A 21,917-nucleotide genomic window follows, 5' to 3' on the forward strand; every position below is an offset into this window, starting at 1 on the left:
ACACTGCACTGCGGTTGTGGCGTTTGCCTCAAGGCTGGTGATTGCGGCGTGGGGCTCCTCTGAGAGTCTTCCCTTGTTATTATCCTTAAACAAGCAATTATAGCCGAGCCCCTGAGTGGAGCAAAATAGACAAGGCACACCCACAAAAAAAAAAACAAAAAGAAGCTCTGCACAGATAAATACCGAAGGTCTATCAAACAATTTTGTCTCCCTTTGGTTGCATACGTCGACCGATTCTGTGACGGGCAAAGGAATATGCACGTGACAAAATGCAAACGTTAATGGCGGCACTCGAAACAGCACACGCAGAGTTGATGGTTACAAAACACGTTTGACTATTTTTGCAATGGCATAGCAGTAATTTTGCTCCGTTTGGCTTTTGTGGTTGAGTAAATAAGCAAGCAGACAAGACGGCAGGCGGGGCAGCTCCAACTGTTACGTTCTCCAAAATATTTCTAATCAAAATAACATATGTACAGTATACATTACAAATGCGTGACGTGTTTTCTTATGCATCAAAAAAGCTACTCTGCGTGAGCCCTTGTGGCTTTTTTCCCCTGCAGTGAACAAAAATCTCGGCTTTTAAGTTGCCACATGCAGCAAAACGTGGATCACCATTTCCTCCATCTTCCTGTCCATAATTCGGTTTCCGTGGCCGTCTAAGCTGCCAAAGAACTGAATGCTGTTGAGCACAGATGGGGACTTCAGCCACGAATTGGATTTGAATTGACTTGAGTCGCTGTTTTGATGACTGGTGACACGGAGAAACTTTTGACTTGGAATGGGACTCGAGTTGAATCACAATGACTTCAAACATGATTGTTTATTATTATATGTTCAGCATAAAGATAGAATAATTGATTAGTGCAAGCACAATTTGGAAATGGAAATCAAATTCATTGATCGTAAATGGTGGAAATGGTTTTGTCATGATTGTGTCCCACGCGTTGTGAGGTCACCGACTTGCCCTTCCTTGTGAGGCGTGTGCGTCAGCCCCGCCCCTGATTGTGTCCACCTGTTTCCCATTGCCTAATTAGCCACATGTGTACCTTAAATAGTCTGCGCCACCTGTGCATGGAAGCATATTCACAGCCCTCATACCTTGCGCGTTTTTTTTTTTTTTGTTCTCCGTTTTGGAGCTTTTTGAGTTGATACCTGTTAAGTTATGTGCTCTCATTCTATTAAAATGTGTTATTATGTTGAATACATGTATATATATGCTTGAATGTTAAATTGTTGTACATTTATTTTGTACTGGTTATGTACTGCAATGTATGAATATTACGTCACTGTCGTAACATTCGTCATGTACGTGCGGACACTTTACGTTTATTGAGCAGAGAAGCGACAGCGGTAGTTTGATTTTCAAGCTGAGCGCGCCACGGCTGCAGGTGTATTGTTCTAGCACTGTGTGAACGAAAAATAAATACCAAAAGATCCCTATCCCTGAAGTCTGATGAGCATCATTCATTAACTCCGAGCGTGCCATCCCTGCTGTGGAAATGGAAGCAACAAACGCAACAATACCTTTTGTCTGATCCCTTTTTCACTCCTCGGAGGCGCTTTTTGTTCAAGTATTCTTTTGTCCCTGTTTTCCTCTTCGGAGCTACTTTATTTTCTCCCCGTTTTTTTTTTTTTTTTTTTTACCCCTCCCTTGCCTTCCCAGTCAGGGAAGCTTTTGTGGAAATAAACTCCCGCCTTGTGGCGGCCAATCTGCTCCTGAATCCGACTTTGACGTGTCGGATTGGATGATTAGCCTGTCCTAAAGTTTAAGGCCTTGCTAGGAGGACGCATGACCAGTCATATCGTGACAACTGTCATGTTGGCTGCAGCGGTCATTTGAAGAAACATTCGTAAATATCTGTAGCTTCCTTAGCCTTTTCTTAAACTCGGTAGGTCACTGTATAGTTAGCTAACATGTAATACAGTTATAATTTGTAAATAATAATACTAATAATCCAGCCAAAGGTGTCCTCTTCAATAACTTAAAAAAGAATGATGAAGGGCTCGGCAGCTTGAAGTGTGTCGGCAACTGGGTGCAGGGCAAATCAGAGAGCTGAAGGACAAGATGGGGGAGAAAAAAAAGGGAAAAAAAAGATTCAGATGCGTCAACCATGGCTCGGCCTCTTAATGTGCCTCATTGTCAGCCATATTCAGGCTCACATCACGGCTAGAATGATGAAAAAGCGAGGACGGGAGTGTGGAAAAAAATGATTGCCGCTCACCTTTCTCGGCTGTGACTGGGGATGGTTCGTTCGTGACTCTCTCTGGAGGTGGCAGCCTCTTAAAAAAAAAAAAAAGTGGGTTTCTATAATCATGTGGAAGATATTTGAAAACACCAAGTCACTTTTTTTTTTTTTTTTTTACAGAACAATCCTTTTTTTTTATGTCAATTACTTTTCTAACAAGTTAAATGCAAAATGAGCAATGAAAACTTCGCTACATGTTAGAAGCGAGTGTCATAAACTGAGAAACATTTGTCGCCAAATGATGCGGCTCCTCTCATTCCCTAAAATGGGCGTGCAGGATTGTCATGTTTCGGTTCTGTGGGGTTTTGTTTGTTTTTTGGGTGTTCCTGTTGTCTTGTGTCTGTGGTTAGTGTTTTTTTAGTGTGTGTCTTCCCTGCCCTGTGTGTTGATGTGGTAGATTATGTATAGTCATAAATAAGCAGCAGTATAGAATTTGGTTCTAGGCAGAATGAATTCCGATGTGGGTCTAGACAGATTTATTGGGAAATTGTGGAGAGTGTGCAAGACGTCTTTGGGAGGAGCTTAGGGACAAGTTTGAAATGTTTAACCATGACTATTATTTGAAAACATTTCTATATAGCTGTATCGTGTTCTCTGTGATCTGCTAGCATGGCCTCTTTGAAAAGTGTGATTGGCGATCGACTAGTGATGTCTGACAAGGACTGAAGAGGGAGCTCTCGGCGCAATGCTCATTCTCGCTTGAGACGCTGGAGAAGAAGCATCTGTGTCCGAGTAGTCATTTATTTCGCCCTCATCCAGGTATGAAAGTCAAATGTTTTGTGCTTTAACATCAATGGTGTGATTTTGAACTTTTTGAAAGCTGTATCGCCGTGTATATTCCCTAGTTAGATACGCTAGCTACACGGGGCCATTTCCGTTTATGAAGGGCTCACGTGTCCATGGTCGTACATGATAGCCAAATGGTTACAAATCTTATGTGTGTAGAGAATTGTTAGTAGCTACTTTGTGTGAATAGATTAACATTTAGAAACTCTGTGGTAGTAGTCATAGATTTAAGATGGACAATCTGTTTATATTGATTATAGGCAAATGAAGTGTACTTGAAACACTATATTTCACTTTTGTGTATTATTTGAGACTGTATTGCCTCAACTATCATCCATGTTCATTGGAAGAGTATTATTTTTGTTGTTATTGCAATATTTGTGTTCAAGTTAGTATATTTGTATTTTTTTGGGTGAATATTCATAAGATCAAGATTCTCGCTTGAGACGCTGGAGAAGAAGCATCTGTGTCCGAGTAGTCATTTATTTCTCCCTCATCCAGGCTGTTACATTTACCAATCAGTGCCCTCAGCCACTTGTATCTCATCCAGGTGTCTCTTGTTGAGTCAATCAGTATGGGTGCATTCATTGTTGTTGTCGTGCCCTTGCCATGTCCTGTTGTTAATTCCCTCGTTATGTTCCTGATTGAGTTGTTTGCTTTGACTTATATTTCTGGACATTGTTGATTTTGTTTTTGGACGCAAATACCATGTTTTGAACTTTTGCTTGATGAAATCCCCTTTTTTTGACTGTACTCAGGTCCACAACCTCCACCACAACCGTGACAAGGAGGCTTTGACATGACAAAAGAAGAAAATTGCTTTCTTGACTGCAGGCAGAAGGTTGAAGCACACATCACAAGTACAGTGTTCCCTTTCTTTTCCCACAAGTGTTACGTTCCAAGCCCATCCGAGGTGAATTTCTGCGGAGTAGCGTCGTTAAAAAAAAGTTTAGTTTTGTTTTTTTCACCCTTGCAATAACAGTAATACAATTTGTCACCTTAATGAGCTCTTCTTGCTGAGTTGTGCAAACGAGCAGCCTCTTTGAAGTTAATTGGCTTCAATTAGCTTCTGAGGGCAGCACGGTGCAACTGGCGCTTAATATTGAAAGGAAATGAAAGGAGCCACTTTGACTGGTTATGGCTGAAGACGGCTGTGACCACGCAAAGCCGTCCCTCACCTGCGAAATGATCAACATCACACCTAACCGTATCAAGAAATGACTCACACGATGCTGGTTGCAAAAACAAGAGGCATAAATACCAAACTATAAGAAATAATATCGTGTGTTACCAAAGCAAAACCAAGCACACAGACTTTATTAGCATGCATTTTATTGTTTATACAGAGAATTCCGTTTTTGCTGCGAAATAACAGTGGCTCAGCCCATTTTATACCACTTCAATTGCGCAAAGACAACCTGAACTTGAAATTGGGCCGATGATTAAAAGTTGACATTCATTTTCAAACTTACTTCATATATCGAGTATGTCTGCATTTTCAAAATTGCTTTTCAAATGAAAATTTGTTTTGAAACATGAAATTGACAAAGTAAAATGTAACTATGACATGTTGGTCAGGTTGCTACTCTAAAGGAATCCCCGCAAAGTGTGTAAATAACAATTGTGCCCCAACTGCCGAGCGTCAGGTGCAGGGCCTGCTGAAAAAAAAAAAAAAATTCTGGAGAGCCATCTTTCCTAATAGAACCAGACCCAAAAAAGCTCACGTTGTTGGCAGGGAACTACTTTGACAACCAGCAATGGAATGACTTCATGCGTGGAAACATGTCATCACTCGTCAAATTGGGAAGTGATCCCAAGAAGACAACAGAGATTGACATTATCTTGGCATATGCACCGAGTTTTGACATTCATTTCAATGACGTACGTCCATGTAGTCAGACATCATTATTAACATCATGCATAACAATTCTGGTTCCCAACTTATACACTTGTTATATACGTATTATATTTATAGTGTATTTATATAGCATATGTTTATTATATAAACTTAGAGAGAGAGAAATATGTACCTGTATACTTTTGTAAATGTTTTCAATGTATTTTTTTACACCACCAACGAAAACTCCACCAGGCACCGCAGTTTGAAACCCTCCACAATCCCATGGAGAGCCTCAAGATTTCATCATTCTTTCCTCAACACGAGCGCTACAAAGCAGGTGATAAATCTGGTTCCAAACACGACATGTGCGTGTACATGAAGGCATCAGGATTAATATCCAAATTAAATCCGTCACCATTTGATTAACCTTGTTTAAAATAGCTACATGAACGCAATCTAGAGCTATTCAGCGAGGATTTATATGATGACTCTTTTCAAACGAGGAATATACAGCCCCTGTTTACGGTTCAACACATTCATTTCCCCTGAAGGGAGTAGCAGACATTTTTGTCTTTGGGATGGATTTTAACACTCCACTCGAAGCAGTGGCATGCAGTCGGGGCCTTTTGCTGCTGGCCCAAACATGATTATAAGTACAGAACTTAGAGTTTTTGTGTATTATTTTATGACGTGATGGTCGAGGTCGTTGACCTGTCGCTGCCGATCGTCCGTCTGTGCAAATCACAGACGTGCTATTACTGTTCCTTAATTATCAGAGCAAAAGAAAAAGACAAATACGTTTTTGTAAAGTGAACAGGGTCAAGACCATTTGTGTGCGTCTGTTCAGTGTCCGTGTCACGAACGAATAAACATCAAGAAGGAAATCTTGGTTTTGCTTCGTTTGATCGGTTGATGGCCTGCAAGCTCGCTGCTTTGTTTACTCTGGTTTGGTCAATGAGCTTTAGTTTAGTGGAAGATGTAAAAAAAAAAAAAAAAAAAAAGGTGCCAGTCAGTCTGCGGGAGATATGAAAGCGTGACGTTTATTCACACTGAGCTGCGAGTGGGCCCATCTGAAACGTGGATTGATGGTTGTACACACAAATGTCAAATGGAACACGCAAACGCATCCCTGGCTGATATCCGGAAAACTTTGCCGAGTTCCGCTCAAACGACAACCGGCCAACGAAGGGTTAAGCGTGCAGCGGCTGCTATGCTCGCAGCAGGAAGGCAAAGGCCGGGACTGGGCCGCTTTCCAAACAGATGTTGGTTTGTTTCAGGGCTGTGGTTAAATAGTTGGATGGGGTTCCAGCACACGGGGGGAAGAGGAGGGAATTCGAAGCAAGAGGATCCCAGCTGTACAGACAGGAAGAGAGCAGGCGCTGAAATGGAGACGCTCAAAGACTCGAGATAGACGCAAACGGAGAACTATTGATGCAGCGCTAAACAAAATGGATGCTAAGCTGTGTGACCTCCAGTGCTTCATCACCATAATGCAGACAGAAATGAATTATACTTTGAGAAGATGAAGAATGTATGCTCATTTTTCCTTTCGTATGTTTTGTCCTGAATACACCGCGCAGGCACATCCAAATCCAAAACGTAAATCTGATGCTTGGATTGAGACATGACCAATTGAAGCAGTTCTGAAAGCGCACACATTTTTCAGGGATAATTTTTGTTCAATTAATGAATTCGTTTTTGCTCAGTCCATCAGCACAGCACATGTGACCTGGGCGAGGATCATTTGTGCTGCTGCACGTTTTGTTTTTGCTTCATTATGTTTCAGTCAACTTGATTTTGGCCAACATGAAAGAAGAGACAATAAAAAGTGACTGATGCTCGTCACTTGTGAATAATATTTTGGCCGTTTGTGTGTTTGCTTTTGTTGTTTTTTTTTAATTTATTACATTGGTAGTCAATTTTATTGTACCGTACTCCAAATATTTAACCTTTCACTTGGCGTACATCGATTTTCATAATTAGGCAACAATTTAGAGATTGCGAGGATGATACAGTAAACAAGTACTTTAGGTTGTTTATTGTTTCCTTTTCTCTTGGACTTTTGTAGTAATTATAGATGCATATATTCCTAAAAAGAACATGTGTCCTCAGGGACAGCAGAAACATCCGTTTTAGCATAAATATCACTTTGAAGTCAGGAATGGCTAGATGGGGTGGTGGGAGGGAAAGGAAGGAGGTGTGAAAGAAAAAAAGTTGAAGAAGTGAAAACATAGGAGAAAGAGTGTGTGGCGAGGAGAGAAGATCCGAATCAAAACTTTTACCAAGTGCAGCTCTTGCTGAATATGTTTCCTTGGCCCTCAGGGGCCGCAGATGTACTTGCTGTACTCTTATGTCCGCTTCTCACCTTCTCTCTACTAAAACTAACAATAGCGACATAGCTGTAGCTTACACATTGTCCATAATCTCTTGTGACAGCAAGTATGAGATGCACTTTCACAATTATTATTATTGATGTTTAACTTCAGGTTTCAGGACTGCTTTTTATGATTTTAGGTTTATGATTTTAGGTGGACATTGGGTGACCAGTTTGGATGGATGGATGGATGGATGGATGGATGGATGTAGTGGGCACAAGAAATAGACACTTGTAGACACATATTTCCGACAAAATATCTGACATAAAATAAGGCTGAAAAACTGTTCCAAATATGCCAATATGACAAATTGCTGCTCTGTGGATTTATCTGTAAGCTTTGTCTGCCTTTGCGTAGCAGATGGAAGCAAGTGTCGAATCTGTCTAATGAAGGCATGAGGTGTTTAATAGGGGTCTGGGGGAAGGTGTTGGGGATGGGTGTAAGGGCTCCCCTATCCAGCTGTGCTGTCTGGAGTACAGCTGGAAGCCCCTACAAACTAGGGGTGTTAAAAAAAAAAAAAAAAAATCGATTCGGCAATATATCGCAATACTACATCGCGCAATTCTCGAATCGATTCAATAGGCGGCTGAATCGATTTTTAAACTTCCATTTTTAATGGAAAAATATTCAACTTCAACTTATTCAAATTAGCATATTGACACCTGTCCTAACAATTGCCAGCTGCAAATGTTACATTCATTATCCGAGTTGCCATGCTACAATAACGTGTACAGTGTGTTCTTGTGTATAAAATTTGTGGTATTTGATGTTTGTCAGCGGTTGCCATGTGTGCTGGAATGATGTGTTGAATAATCAGTTATGTCAATTGAGCTAAATAAATTCATTAGTATCTGCATGAAAAGTTTATTTTTGTAATTGTTTGTTGGAGACAGTCGTGATGAACTGGTGGTGATCAGTCCCAGGTGCACCCAATCTCTTACTGTCATGACTCGGGTCATGCAGGAGTAATGTTGGGGTCTTGTCTCATGTCTGGGGTCACGCCTGGGTTAAGTTTGAGTAGAGTTCATGACCGTTACATGTCTGTTTTGGGTATTGCAGTAACGGCATCCAGTTTTAACTAGTTTTAGGCTATATGATGTCTGGACTATGTGATGTCAGGAATCTTTTATGCTATATGATGTTTGTTGATGTCAGGAACTATCTGTAATTACTGGGTTAACAGCCAATCACAGAATTCCATGTCAGTACTGGTACTCCACATGTCTAGCCAAAAGCAATTAGATTGATTGACTGTCTATATAAGGGTCTGAGAATTGTGTGTGGTTTGCCGGATTATTGCTCACTGTTTCGCTGTGCTCCTCCGCAGCCCAAAGGGGAGCTTGGCGTGTCGTGATTCGCGATGCATTCTCGTTGTTTTTAAGTTTAGTCAAGTTATGTGAATAAATAGTTCAAACCATATTTGTGTTTGCGATTTGGGATCCAACCCCTCAGCACACAACACTTACATTGAGACATACTATAAAATATAGAATATTGATGAAGCGTTTTATTCTCAGTCAACATTGCATCACAGATTCATGAAAAGCAAATGGGCCTGAGACTGAAGAACTTTGAGTAGAGAAGCGTCAGGTTCAATACTTGCCATCTGTGACCCAGTAACAACTTTTGTAGTCATATCCGGAAATGAAAACAACATGTTGATGTACTCTCTTAATGGCTGTGCTTGTTTCTTACAATTGTGGTCACAGGAAGACGACGCCAACGATTATAGTCACAGTCATGGAATGACTAGCCAAGTCATACACATTGAGTCACTCTTCAAAAACAATCGTCTTTAAACCAAAGGTTTCCTCACTGTCTTGTGAAATCAATGTTGTCAATGGACCTGGAGCCAACAGCAAAACACTTTTGGGTGCGATGCAAAAAAGAAAATGTTAAACATTTGATCCGGCACTATTAGGGGGTGGGGGGGTTGATTTGGGGGAAACATGAGTATCCCGGAAAGTGTGAATTTCTGGAATATGTTGAAAAGTGGAGAATCGGTTGAGAAATTTGGAATCCTTCTGTTTGTATTTCCGCTCATGAGCCAGCATACAATTTCACCGTACTTTTGTATGATGACAAAGATTGTGATTGTCGTGAGCTGCAGTGACTCTCCTTGGCGGGGCTCACCCTGAGAGATCGGTTGACGACCTCAATCTGCTGGGAAGGGGCCAATCCTCCACAACGTTGTGAGGAGTCATTTTGCTTTGGCAGACACATAATTGTGGCATTTTAAAAGCATTTATCTTCTGTGCATCGTCAAAAATATGTAATTACGTTGCATTAAAAACAATTTGGAGTGCAGGAAGTCACACTTCTAAATAACATGGATTCTGGAAGACTTAAATATAAATCTTGGCAGGAATGTCACAGCGCTAACTTGGAACATGTTTTCTAGGATTTTGAGAATAGTTCAGAGATCCATGCAAAAGTGTAATTCGATATTTGTTAGTGTGATTCATCAGCTATATGGTAATGGAAAAAAATCAGCAGTCTTTTGTAAAATAGACATAACTCATCTTTGTTTATAAAGAGCACTTTAAAACAAGCATTGCTGTAAACAAAGTGCTGTACGTGAAACAGAAATATTTTGTGCAGTCAAGAACGAAATAAGAAAAACAAGAACAAAGATATTTAAATGTGCAAAAATATGTCGGCTACTGTGCCTCTTCTGTTTACATTTGATCATTTTAGATCGCAGCACTACTGGATGCATTTCTCATTCCATACAGGCCTGTTGCATGTCACTTCAAAATAAAGTGAGAAAAGAGAAACAGCCATTATATATATTTTGATATAATAACTGAAAATATATGGCCTAGATCATGACTGATTTTATTTTCCCCGTAACACCCAGCCCTAGTATGCACAAGCAAAATCAGTAAAATACATAAGTAAATCAGAACTCAGAACTAGATATAAATGTGCGAACCGCCCTACCACTGTGTAGCATGATAGCTATTGTTACATTTTCAAAAGAAAACACGGCTGTACGATATTTTCCCACCAAATTTAGGCCACTTGGTTGAACTCATACAGCTGTATATAATAGCGGAGATTATGAAATCCGGCTTGGTTGCTTAGACATAACATGCGGGTCTGTTTACATTCTTGCTGTGCAGTCAGGATACGCTGGCGTAACAACCCACACTGCTATCTTTTCACGGAGACGAGGCAAGAGGGATGTCAAGCCAGCAAGGGCAGAAATAAGGAGATGCCAAATACAGCAAGCGGTCCTTCATTATTCTGCTGCCACAAACAATAGACTCTTTGTTTTCTGACGAGGATATTTTTGGCGTTGCTCAAGAATTTCAGAATGGGGTCCAAGATTTGTTCCACGTTAAGGCTATTGTTTGTGTATGTCTGGTAGATAGTGAGTTGAGATGTAGTTTGTCATGACACACAACAAGTGTGTTGATACAGGTTCGTTTTCATACAATACAACATATTACAGTTGGAGTCTGGAGAGATTCTGTCCGTTTAACTTGTATACATGGAAAACTGAGGCCTCCAAACCCTCCGCAGTGCTAAAAAAAAAGAAAAAAAAGACTGGCATCGTTCCAAGCACTATCAGTTTCTTTCCACCCATCACCAGGTCTTATAGACTGCGCTACTCCCACCCTACACATTCCAATGGGCTGCATCTGTTTGGTTTACCTTCAGTTGTGTCTTAAAATTCTAACGAAATATACATTTTATTCCTAAGAACAAACAGTGAAGGACTCGTCATCTTTTTCTTGAATACTTGAAGGCAGTGTAACAGTTTAGGCGCATTCTATATGCTATTTAAAATGTGGAGAGACTGTGGTTATTAACTCATTAACTCCCAGCCATTTTCACTGAAGCAAACCCCGCTTCGCTCCCTGCTGTTTTGCCGGATTTGGACTGATTTTGATTTCATTCATCGGGTCAATAAAAAGTTTATTTCTATCTATCCGTTTCCGTTTTGCAGCAATTAGCATTAGAATATAGCTACGTTTCATCAATATTCACATTCCTGGTGAAAACTCTGTCAAAAAGAGCTTGTTGCAACATGGCCCAGGTTGATCTCTAAAACTCTGCTCCCACCCACTGGCCGTTTTTGTAATAACTACCATTGCTTCAACCGTTGCTTCAGTTCAGAGGCTTAATAAAAGCCTCCTGAATGGCCTACCTTAAAAAAACCCGGAAACCCCCCCCCCAAAAAAAAAACCCAAATACGTCTTTGGGAGACTGGCGATATTTAAAATAGAACATATTTATACGTCATTGGGAGCAAATGAGTTAATTAAAGTTCAAATGCTGATTGTCAGAGATGGCGAGATGTCATTCCCACATGTTGACACCAAAGCACTTGCATCTCAAATCATCTTCCATCACTGAAATGAATGGCAACAATGACATTTTTGCAGAATATTTTTTACGAAGAAAAACAGCACGATAAGTGTCAGGGCCTTAGTGAATGACATGAAGCCTTCCTGCCCAGGAGGGCCGTCTGCCTTTCTTTGGCAGAGATTACGTTCCAAAAAGGCTTTTATTTCACTTGACTGGAGCAGCAATGCATCAGGAGCTTGCTCACACCTCAAATTATGGTTATGTTGGAACGCTCCTAAGTCAGTATAACACCCCTAACTTTTTCAGGCAAAAGCAGACAAGTAGCAATACTTAAACCTCTGCAATGACAGCTTTTGTCTTTGATAGCAGTGGCTGGAGATTGTAAGCTTCCCTCCAAATAGAACCACTTGCGCTGTGTCATTTGACGCCTTTATACACCAGACAGCAGATATTGTTGTCTATGTTGCGGTACACCAACAAGTACAGCGTGCTGTGACATTCTCTTCGGATGCCTGCAAGCTCCCTGATCTGAAATCAGCAGCTCGTTTTTGGCCCGGCACGCCTCCCGTACAAATGAGTTCCTTCTGTGCGCATGTATGCAGCCACAAGACACAAATAACTAGATGCACTTCCCTGTAATGACATGTCGTGGACCAAAAAGGCTGCCATTATAGAGGGAGGGGGGGGGAAATAAATCACTACTTTTATCTTGCCTTCTGGAGATGTTGTGCTCTTACAAGGCCTCCGGTCAGGAATTTGAAATTGTACGTACATCTGCCAGTGGGGGGAAGGGAACACATGAAAACCATAAACAGAAATACACAATCACAAGTCTTGCAGTGTCCTGTGGATATCTTTTTTTGAAACCTTCAATTTGGAGTGTTTATGGCAGTGTAACTACAACTGTATGACTTAGGTCAACACGAGAGTAAGGATGTGAGTCATGATGCTAATTGAGACAGACTCGTTCCCCATACTGGCAGTTCTTGCCTTTTTTGTGTTTTAGTCATCATTCATCATCAATAATAATTGGAACCGGGCCATTCATGTAATAAGAAGTGAAGAAAGCGTGCTCAGGGTCACACGGCTGAGTGCGGATTTTGCCACCGACGACACGGGGGGGCTTCGTGAGTTTTAGATGTTGATGTTGATGAACATCTACAGTCCGAGTTGCTTCGTTGTATATTTAATCATTTCATCATTACTTGTCACGCCGTCAAAATACTGCATGTGTATGGACTATTGATGGAGAGGGTTTTACCAGACCCAGCACACTTAATTTATTATAAAATCACATGGAAATTAGTGTTGTTTTTGGCCTCCGATTCCGATATCCAGTTTTGCAGTATCGGCCGACGGAATGTTTTATTTGCTTTGTTTTGTTATATTTTGATGTGACTTTGTGTGAATGTGAACATTCCCTGAATGTGAATGTATAGGACTGTGTTTTGAATTATGTTTAAAATAAGTCTTACTGTTATATATATATATATATATATATATATATATATATATACATGCACTCCCATTATTGTCTACTTAGCAACATTTTACTGAACCTTCAGGGCAAAGACATTCTGCTAAGTTCAACTGCCGATTGTATGATCCTCATTCCACTATTGGTCTGAAGTTGCAGCAGTGGATGTATCATGACTTTTGAAATTGAAAACAATTTTAATTGTCATTAGGGTAGACTAATCGAAATCACAAGAGCTTATTGATTATTGCTACAATTGGGGTCCTACAGACGTAATATCTGATGTGGAACAGTGGTCCTCTCTGTCTCCACATATGGTTCAAGTGAAGCGGAGGCCAGGTGAAACGAGGGCTGCCAGACATGGCAGGTAATGCAGAGTTCAACAGGAAATGGGCCTCAGGCAAGTGGAAAGGCTTATTTGCCTTGTCTGCACAAGTGTGTCTGTGTTTGGTCGCAGTAAACGGCTTGAGAAAAGTGAAGTCATTCATGTTCCTGCATCGTGTTAAATGACCATGTAAAAAGTGAAAATGAAAGACTGCAAGAATGGTAAAGTGTGCGTTCTGCATGCCTTGATTCCTTCACTCGTTTGTGTGTGTGGGTTAAATGAAGTTTAATTTGACTTTCTATTTTGGAATTGTTGGATTAGAAGCTGCCATATACTGTGTTTCTTTATAATTCATTGAATGACATATTCATAGCTAACTTCCATTTCATTTCATCTTCTTGACCGCTTAGTCCTCACAAGGGGTGCTGGCGCCTATCCCAGTTGGCTTTGGGCAGTAGGCGGGGTACACCCTGGACTGGTTTCCAGCCAATCGCAGGGCACACAGAGACGAACAACCACTCACACTCACAAGCACAGCGACGGGACAATTGGGAGCGCCCAATGAACCTGCCATGCATGTCTTTGGAATGTGGGAGGAGACCGGAGTACCCGGAGAAGACCCACGCCAGCATGGGGGCAAAGCTAACTTACACATTTCTATTACTGAACATCTTTGTACTTGGTCGTAAAGGACGATTGAAGGTCCTTGGGAAATAATAATCATGTATGTTAATGTTATGAGAAAACACACACATTTTATTAGGGTTAAGGATGTAATTTGGGTCTCGAGCCGAAAAGATTTGGGAAGCCCTCTTACTAAAGCACAGTATATGTCACATCCCGCTATTTTCATTTGACTTTGATGTCTGTTTCAACAAATTACAACATTTTAATGGTTTGTTGATCAGGCACGAATCGATCTCCAGAAGGCCTCCAGTGTGCCAAGAGATGCAAAATGTAACTTTTTTCCCTTCACATCTACCTTAGCTTCCAGAATACATAGTAGAATTGCCTCAGGGCAACTCGCTGCAGCATATATTATAGACACGAGATAGTAGTAATCAGATGATGACCTTGGCAACGGAGAGACTTTCTAATGAGCCTCTCAAAGGGGTTTCCCATCGCAGGAAGGACGTGTAGAAACGAAACATACAGTCTGCGTGCGGTGCTGCACCTTAGCATGCCGAGGCCAAACGAAAACCAGCAATATTAGGTTGCACATTGTCCTGTTTTAATGTAAAGGGCTTTTTCCCCGCCACACGCAATGGTATTAATAATAATAATAATAATAATAATAATAATAATAATAATAATGTAAACAAAGTAGTCCTAACATGATGTTTGTAGCAAACAAAGTGGTACAAATACAAACAAGCTTGATTTCATCCTAAAACAAATACAGTAGGTAACAGCAAACAAGTGTTTATTGAATTGCTTGCTCCTTAACATAAATTTATTATAATCCTTCATCATAATATACAGCAGTATAGCCCTTTAAAAAAGCAACAAACCATTGTTGCTCATTTAAAATTAAACCACATTCTGTATAGGAAGTACAACAGTTTTTTGTCAAATGCAAATTCATGTTATCCAGTATGACTCTGTTTTGGGTTCGCTTAAAAAAAAAAGGAAAAAAAAAGTGTGAGTTGGAGAAGTTGGTCCATGTGACTATAACAAAAATGTTTGGATTGGCTTGCATGTCATCGTGTGTGCTAGTTTTGTTTTGTTTAACTGAAAGATCTTTGCCAAAAGCCTCTTACGTTTTGGCCACAGTGAGATGCAGTATTTTTCTGAACCTATTGACCAGTGTTAGTCAACCTCCTAATTAATATTGTGTACAGAATCCAAATGTCATTGGCAAACTTTACTTGCAGCTCTTCCAAATCACCAACAGAAAGAAAGACATTAATGCAAGAGGAATAAAAATGCCCTGAGCGGCACAAGTGTTGCTGAGTTGACTTCACTCCCTGTGGTGCTTCAGCATAAAGCTGTCAGCTTGCGAGGGGAAAAAAAACACTTTTGCCTTTCTTCTCCTTTGGTCTCACTGCTCGTTTGCTTGAATCTGTCGTCCTGAACAAACCCGGGTCAGAACCCCTTCCTTGGAGAGCAGAAATAATACCTCAGACAACTGGGATTTCTAGTCAGCAATACACTGACATCACCTTGAGAGGAGGGGAAAAGAAAAAAAAAAGAAAAAAAAAATGAGCCAACTCCCTGGCCAACTGCACGGAGGAACATGAGGAGGTTAATGAGGAAGTGGGCCCTGCAGTCTACCAAGAGCTCAATTCCTCCAGAGGTAACATCAAGGCTAAACTAAGAACTAGCTAAATCTCAACCATAATGACCTTTTAACGCGTCTGTTTCTCAGCTGGACCAATACGTCTGTGTTTGATGTTCCAAAGCCAAAATGTCAGACATCAGCTGAGTGTTGTTTTTCCTCGGTGCCCGCCCAGATGGGGACATCATTAATGTTGAACAGAGGAGGGCGGTGGAAGCTGTTGTAACACGCCGTGTCAGTTAGCGGTTTGAAAGGTGTAAGGGCAGAAATGATTAGGCTGTGTGTGAGCGCGCGTGCGTGTTCGTACATGTGTTTGGGGGTAATTTGTGAGTTTGTGGTGGGCTGGATGAAAGGTTCCCTGTGGAAATAATTATCCCCACTTTAGCTCATGAGATTGAGGGTGAGGCAGGGGTGGATGAAGGCTGGTAGGATGCCGCGTTTGAGAACAGCAGGCTAATTAATTACACATCAGCTAGTGGGAATATTCAGCCTATAAATGCCAGTCAGGTCCCCGTGAGTCGACACACTTAACAACTCTGAGATGCATATGCAGCAAAACATTTACACTTACAACGACAAAAGAGAAAAAACATCTACCTACGGGGATTACACCACAGTATTTTAAGACCTCCAAAAAGTTAACTATAGCCATATAATGATTATATCTTAACTTTGACGCCATGGTGATGTTATTTTTATGAAATATTAGTGTCACGCCGCCACCAGAGTGGCGGGTCAAGCTTTTATTTGTCACAGTCAGGTTCCTGTTTTATTTTGAAATTACTAACTCTCATCTCATCCCAGGTCACTTACCCTTCCTGCAGCTCACTGATTACCGGTCCACGCCCATGATCACCACCACCTGTTCCCAATCAACCCGGACATAAAAGCCACCTGCATTCTCCCCTCCGTTGCCGAAGTGTCACATCTCAGTGCATGGAAGCGTCCTCACAGTCCTTGTTCCACAGTCCTTGTTCGATGTCTTGCCTTGCTTTGTCTTGCGCCCTTAGTTTGCCCCTTGTTTTCCTCCCTAGCGGAGCGCCTTTAGTTGTCCCTGTTTTTGAGTGCCCTTCTTTATTCTCCAGTTTGGAGCTCCTTTTGTTCTGCCTTTTTTCCCTCCTTGAGAGGTGTTTTTTGGTTCGTTGGATTAAAGCTGCAGCCTTGTTGGCCAACTTACACTCTGCGTCTGAGTCCTACCTCCTCGCATCGTGTCAGTACACTTCGGCCAGCATGGACCCAGCGGAGAAGTTGGAGGCTGCACTTCGACGACAGGCCGTCCGCCTGTCGCACACGGAGGAGGCCCAGCAGGCTATGGTCACCCGGATGGGAGAGCTCGCTGGACAGGTGCAGGAGTTAGTGAGCTACCTGCAACACTCCAAGCCGATCGTCACGAAACCAGAGACCGCAGAACCACCGATCCCGACTCCAGCCTTGGCCGGGGCTGGAATGAGACTGGCTCTCCCGGAGCGATACTCGGGAGACCAAGGACAATGTCAGGCATTCCTGACCGAATGCGACTTACACTTTGAACTCTCGCCACAGGCTTTCCCCACCGACCGTTCCCGAGTGGCCTTCATGATTTCCCACCTGACGGGACGAGCCAGAGACTGGGCCACCGCGGAATGGGCACGGCACTCCCCGACTTGCTCAACTGCAGCCGGGTTTAGCAGGGCACTTCGTCTTGTTTTCGATCCCACCAACATGGATCGGGAAAAGACTCGAGAGCTAAGCAACCTCACACAAGGCCGAGAATCGGTTAATGACTATGCGATCCGATTCCGAACTCTAGCGGCCAAGAGTGGCTGGAATGAGACAGCTCTCGTTGATCATTTTTTGAAGGGCCTCTCCGTCGCTATGCAAGAACTCCTACTACCCGTGGACTTACCTAGCGACTTGGACTCATTGATCGCGCTGGCCATCCGCACCGATCACCGGAGGCGAGATCTCATGTATACCAGCGGACACCATCGAAGGACCGGCTCAGGATTCTTTCGGCACCCCACAGCAAGGGAATCACCACAAGGGGCATTTTCCCAGTCATCCACATCGGGGAGGTCCAGCGAGAGTGGCGAGGAGCCAATGCAGCTGGACCGCACCCGACTGACTCACCATGAACGCCAGCGACGTCGTCAAGAGGGGCGGTGCTACTATTGTGGAGAAAGAGGACATTTGGTGGTAGCTTGTCCCACCAAGCGAGGCCCTCCGGTGACTTCCGAGACTCCCAAACCGGTCAAGGACCGAAAACTCACGCAAGTCACGATTTCCTGCAATACCACTTCCACAGACCTACTAGCTCTCATTGACTCTGGAGCGGACGAGAGCCTCATGGATTGGGGTCTGGTGAAGAAATTGCAGGCCGGCACGGAACCACTTACTACCCACATGAGGGCCAGGGCGCTCAATGGCAAAGACCTATTCCTCATCACACACGTCACAGAACCACTCCAGATCCACATTGGGCAGCACAGAGAACTCCTTCGCTTCCATGTCTTCCGGTCCCCATCACACACACTGGTCCTGGGTCATCCCTGGTTGCAGTTGCACAACCCCCGCATCGACTGGCGATCGGGGCGAGTCCTGGACTGGGGAGATGATTGTGACCATCACGGGGTGGAGCGGCCAGCGGCAGAGGCACCTCCCGCTGCCATCCGACAGGTGTCTCTCGTTAATGACCAGGATTACCCAGACCTGAACACCGTTCCCACCTGCTATCATCCTCTCAGGGAGGTGTTCAGCAAGACCAAGGCCATGTCACTTCCCCCACATCGATCCTATGACTGTGCGATCGAGTTGATTCCTGGATCTACCATCCCCAAGGGGAGATTGTACTCGGTTTCGGGCCCCGAACGCAAGGCCCTAAACGAGTACATAGACACTTCATTGAAAGCCGGACTTATTCGGCCCTCGTCATCGCCAGCTGGAGCCGGGTTTTTCTTTGTGGGCAAGAAGGATGGCTCATTACGCCCTTGCATTGACTACAGTCCTCTGAATGAAATCACAGTCAAGAATCGTTATCCTCTGCCCTTAATGTCTTCAGTATTCGACCAGCTCCAGCAAGCCAAGATATTCACCAAACTGGATCTCCGCAACGCCTATCATCTCGTCCGTATTCGTGCAGGGGATGAGTGGAAAACTGGCTTCAATACTCCCCGAGGCCACTACGAATACTTAGTCATGCCCTTTGGACTCACGAATGCGCCAGCAGTTTTCCAGGCCATGATTAATGACGTGCTCAAGGACTTCATCGATCAGTTCGTATATGTTTATCTGGACGACATATTAATCTACTCACCGGACTTGAAAACCCACCAGCACCATGTCACCCAAGTCTTGAAACGCCTGCTTGATCACCAACTCTACGTAAAGGCTGAGAAGAGCCTTTTCCACACCGACACCATCTCATTTCTGGGATTCGTTGTATCCCCGGGCAAGGTCGAGATGGAGTCGGAGAAGGTCAGCGCAGTCAGGGACTGGCCCACACCTGAATCCAGGAAAAAGGTGCAACAATTCCTGGGATTCGCCAACTTTTACAGACGCTTCATCCGCAACTTCAGCACCATCGCAGCTCCACTCCATGCCTTGACCTCCCCACAGCAACGCTTCACCTGGACCCCGGAAGCCAACACTGCATTCAATGAACTCAAGAAACGATTCACAGAGGCCCCGATACTCAGAGTTCCTGATCCTACCCGCCAGTTCGTGGTCGAGGTAGATGCCTCCAATCTGGGTATCGGGGCCGTCCTATCCCAAAGGAGCCAGGAAGATGGGAAGGTGCACCCCTGTGCATTTTTGTCCCGAAAGCTCTCCAAGGCTGAGCGCAATTACAGCGTGGGAGACCGAGAATTGCTGGCTGTCAAGGTCGCCTTGGAAGAGTGGAGGCACTGGCTGGAGGGCGCAGAACACCCCTTCATCATCTGGACAGACCACCGCAACCTGGAATACCTACGTCACGCCAAAAGACTGAACCCACGACAGGCCAGGTGGTCATTGTTTTTTAACAGATTCTCGTTTTCTCTAACTTACAGACCCGGAAGCAAGAATGTCAAAGCAGATGCTCTTTCACGAATTCATGACCCTGAAACCACAGCAATCGAACCAGAGCCCATCCTGCCTAAAGACTGCATAATAGGAACCATGTCATGGCAAATAGAAGAGGAGGTCAAGGAGGCACTCCAGGACACAGTCACGCCGAAGGAGTGCCCACCACGGCGGCTTTTCGTTCCGGAGACCCTAAGAGCACAGGTGATCGACTGGGCGCACACCTCACGTCTGTCTTGTCACCCAGGTACTCGCAGGACCCTGTTCGCTGTCGCCCGGAGGTTCTGGTGGCCTTCTATGGAAACCTCGGTGCAGGAATACATCAAGGCTTGCCCAGTTTGTGCCAGGAATAAAGTATCGACTCAACCAAGGATGGGTCTCCTCCAGCCACTGCCGATTCCCTCAAGACCCTGGGCGGAGATTTCTATGGACTTTGTTACTGGACTTCCCACTTCACATGGTAAAACCACAATACTCACAGTTGTCGACCGCTTTTCAAAGATGGCCCGCTTTATCCCATTACCCAAGCTTCCCTCAGCCAAGAGAACCGCCGAAGTCATGATCGACCAAGTGTTCAGGGTTCATGGATTCCCGCGGCACATAGTGTCGGACCGCGGTCCCCAGTTTGTTTCTCGTTTTTGGAGGGAGTTCTGCAGAGCCATAGGGGCAAAGGCGAACCTAACCTCAGGTTACCACCCGGAGGCCAATGGACAAGCTGAGAGGCTCAACCAACAGCTGGAAACCGGTCTCCGATGCCTCGTCTCCCAAAACCCTTCCTCTTGGAGCAAGAACCTGGTATGGGTCGAACTAGCTCATAACTCCTTACCCACCTCTGCCACAGGAATCACGCCGTTTAAATGTGTTCACGGATACGATCCACCGTACTTCGCGGACCTGGAGGAGGAAGCCTCAGTCCCCTCGGTTCTCGCCATGGTCCGCAGATGTCGCCGAATCTGGTCAGCAGCTCGACTGGCACTACAGCGTCAAGGCGACAGGGTGAAAAGAGCTGCTGACCGGAAGAGGAAGGCCGCACCCCAATACCAGCCAGGCCAAAAGGTATGGCTTTCCACGAAACACCTTCATCTCAAAGTACCATGTCCAAAGTTGGCCCCTAGATTCGTGGGGCCATTCCCGATTGCCAAGACTATAGGCCCTGCCGCCGTGCGCCTTCGCCTACCTCGATCCCTCCGCACCCACCCCACCTTCCACGTGAGCCAGGTCAAGCCAGTCCAGGACAGTTCCCTGGTCGCGCCCGAGCCCGCGCCGCCCCCTCCGGAGATGGTGGAGGGGGGCCCGGTCTATAAAGTGAGAAAGTTGTTGGACGTCAGGAAGCGGGGCCGGGGACACCAATACCTGGTGGATTGGGAGGGTTACGGGCCAGAAGAGAGGCAGTGGGTGCCCGCCCGGTTCATCGTGGACCCCTCCCTCATCGACGAATTCTATGATGAACACCCCGAGATTCCTGGGCCGTCGAGAGCCGGCCGTTGAGGGGGGGGTACTGTCACGCCGCCACCAGAGTGGCGGGTCAAGCTTTTATTTGTCACAGTCAGGTTCCTGTTTTATTTTGAAATTACTAACTCTCATCTCATCCCAGGTCACTTACCCTTCCTGCAGCTCACTGATTACCGGTCCACGCCCATGATCACCACCACCTGTTCCCAATCAACCCGGACATAAAAGCCACCTGCATTCTCCCCTCCGTTGCCGAAGTGTCACATCTCAGTGCATGGAAGCGTCCTCACTGTCCTTGTTCCACAGTCCTTGTTCGATGTCTTGCCTTGCTTTGTCTTGCGCCCTTAGTTTGCCCCTTGTTTTCCTCCCTAGCGGAGCGCCTTTAGTTGTCCCTGTTTTTGAGTGCCCTTGTTTATTCTCCAGTTTGGAGCTCCTTTTGTTCTGCCTTTTTTCCCTCCTTGAGAGGTGTTTTTTGGTTCGTTGGATTAAAGCTGCAGCCTTGTTGGCCAACTTACACTCTGCGTCTGAGTCCTACCTCCTCGCATCGTGTCAATTAGGTGTTTTGCTGGTTAGTTTTGTAATACGGGAGTAAAACGCCCGGTTCAGTAAAACGCCGCCTCTTCCTATGTGATTGCGAGCCGACTACAGTCTGCTGTTGGAACTCTGCGTTTGAGTCATCAAAGTTATTAATTCTTCAATAAACATTTGAAACAAAACAGCTCCTTGTCGCAAGAAATCGTGGAGGAGGAGGGGAGGAGAGAAAGGAAAGAAGGAGGGAAA

General features: G+C 44.2%; 1 long non-coding RNA gene across 1 annotated transcript; it reads left to right on the forward strand.

The window, feature by feature from the left end:
* The first annotated feature begins 2,911 nt into the window (after window positions 1–2,911).
* On the forward strand, window positions 2,912–6,608 carry LOC144013290 (uncharacterized). The gene is made up of 3 exons (XR_013282200.1): window positions 2,912–3,008; window positions 3,794–3,895; window positions 5,128–6,608. It is a non-coding gene; the product is annotated as an uncharacterized LOC144013290 (long non-coding RNA).
* Window positions 6,609–21,917: the final 15,309 nt, after the last annotated feature.

The sequence above is a fragment of the Festucalex cinctus genome, chromosome 2 (assembly GCF_051991245.1).
Source record: "Festucalex cinctus isolate MCC-2025b chromosome 2, RoL_Fcin_1.0, whole genome shotgun sequence".
Taxonomy (NCBI): domain Eukaryota; kingdom Metazoa; phylum Chordata; class Actinopteri; order Syngnathiformes; family Syngnathidae; genus Festucalex; species Festucalex cinctus.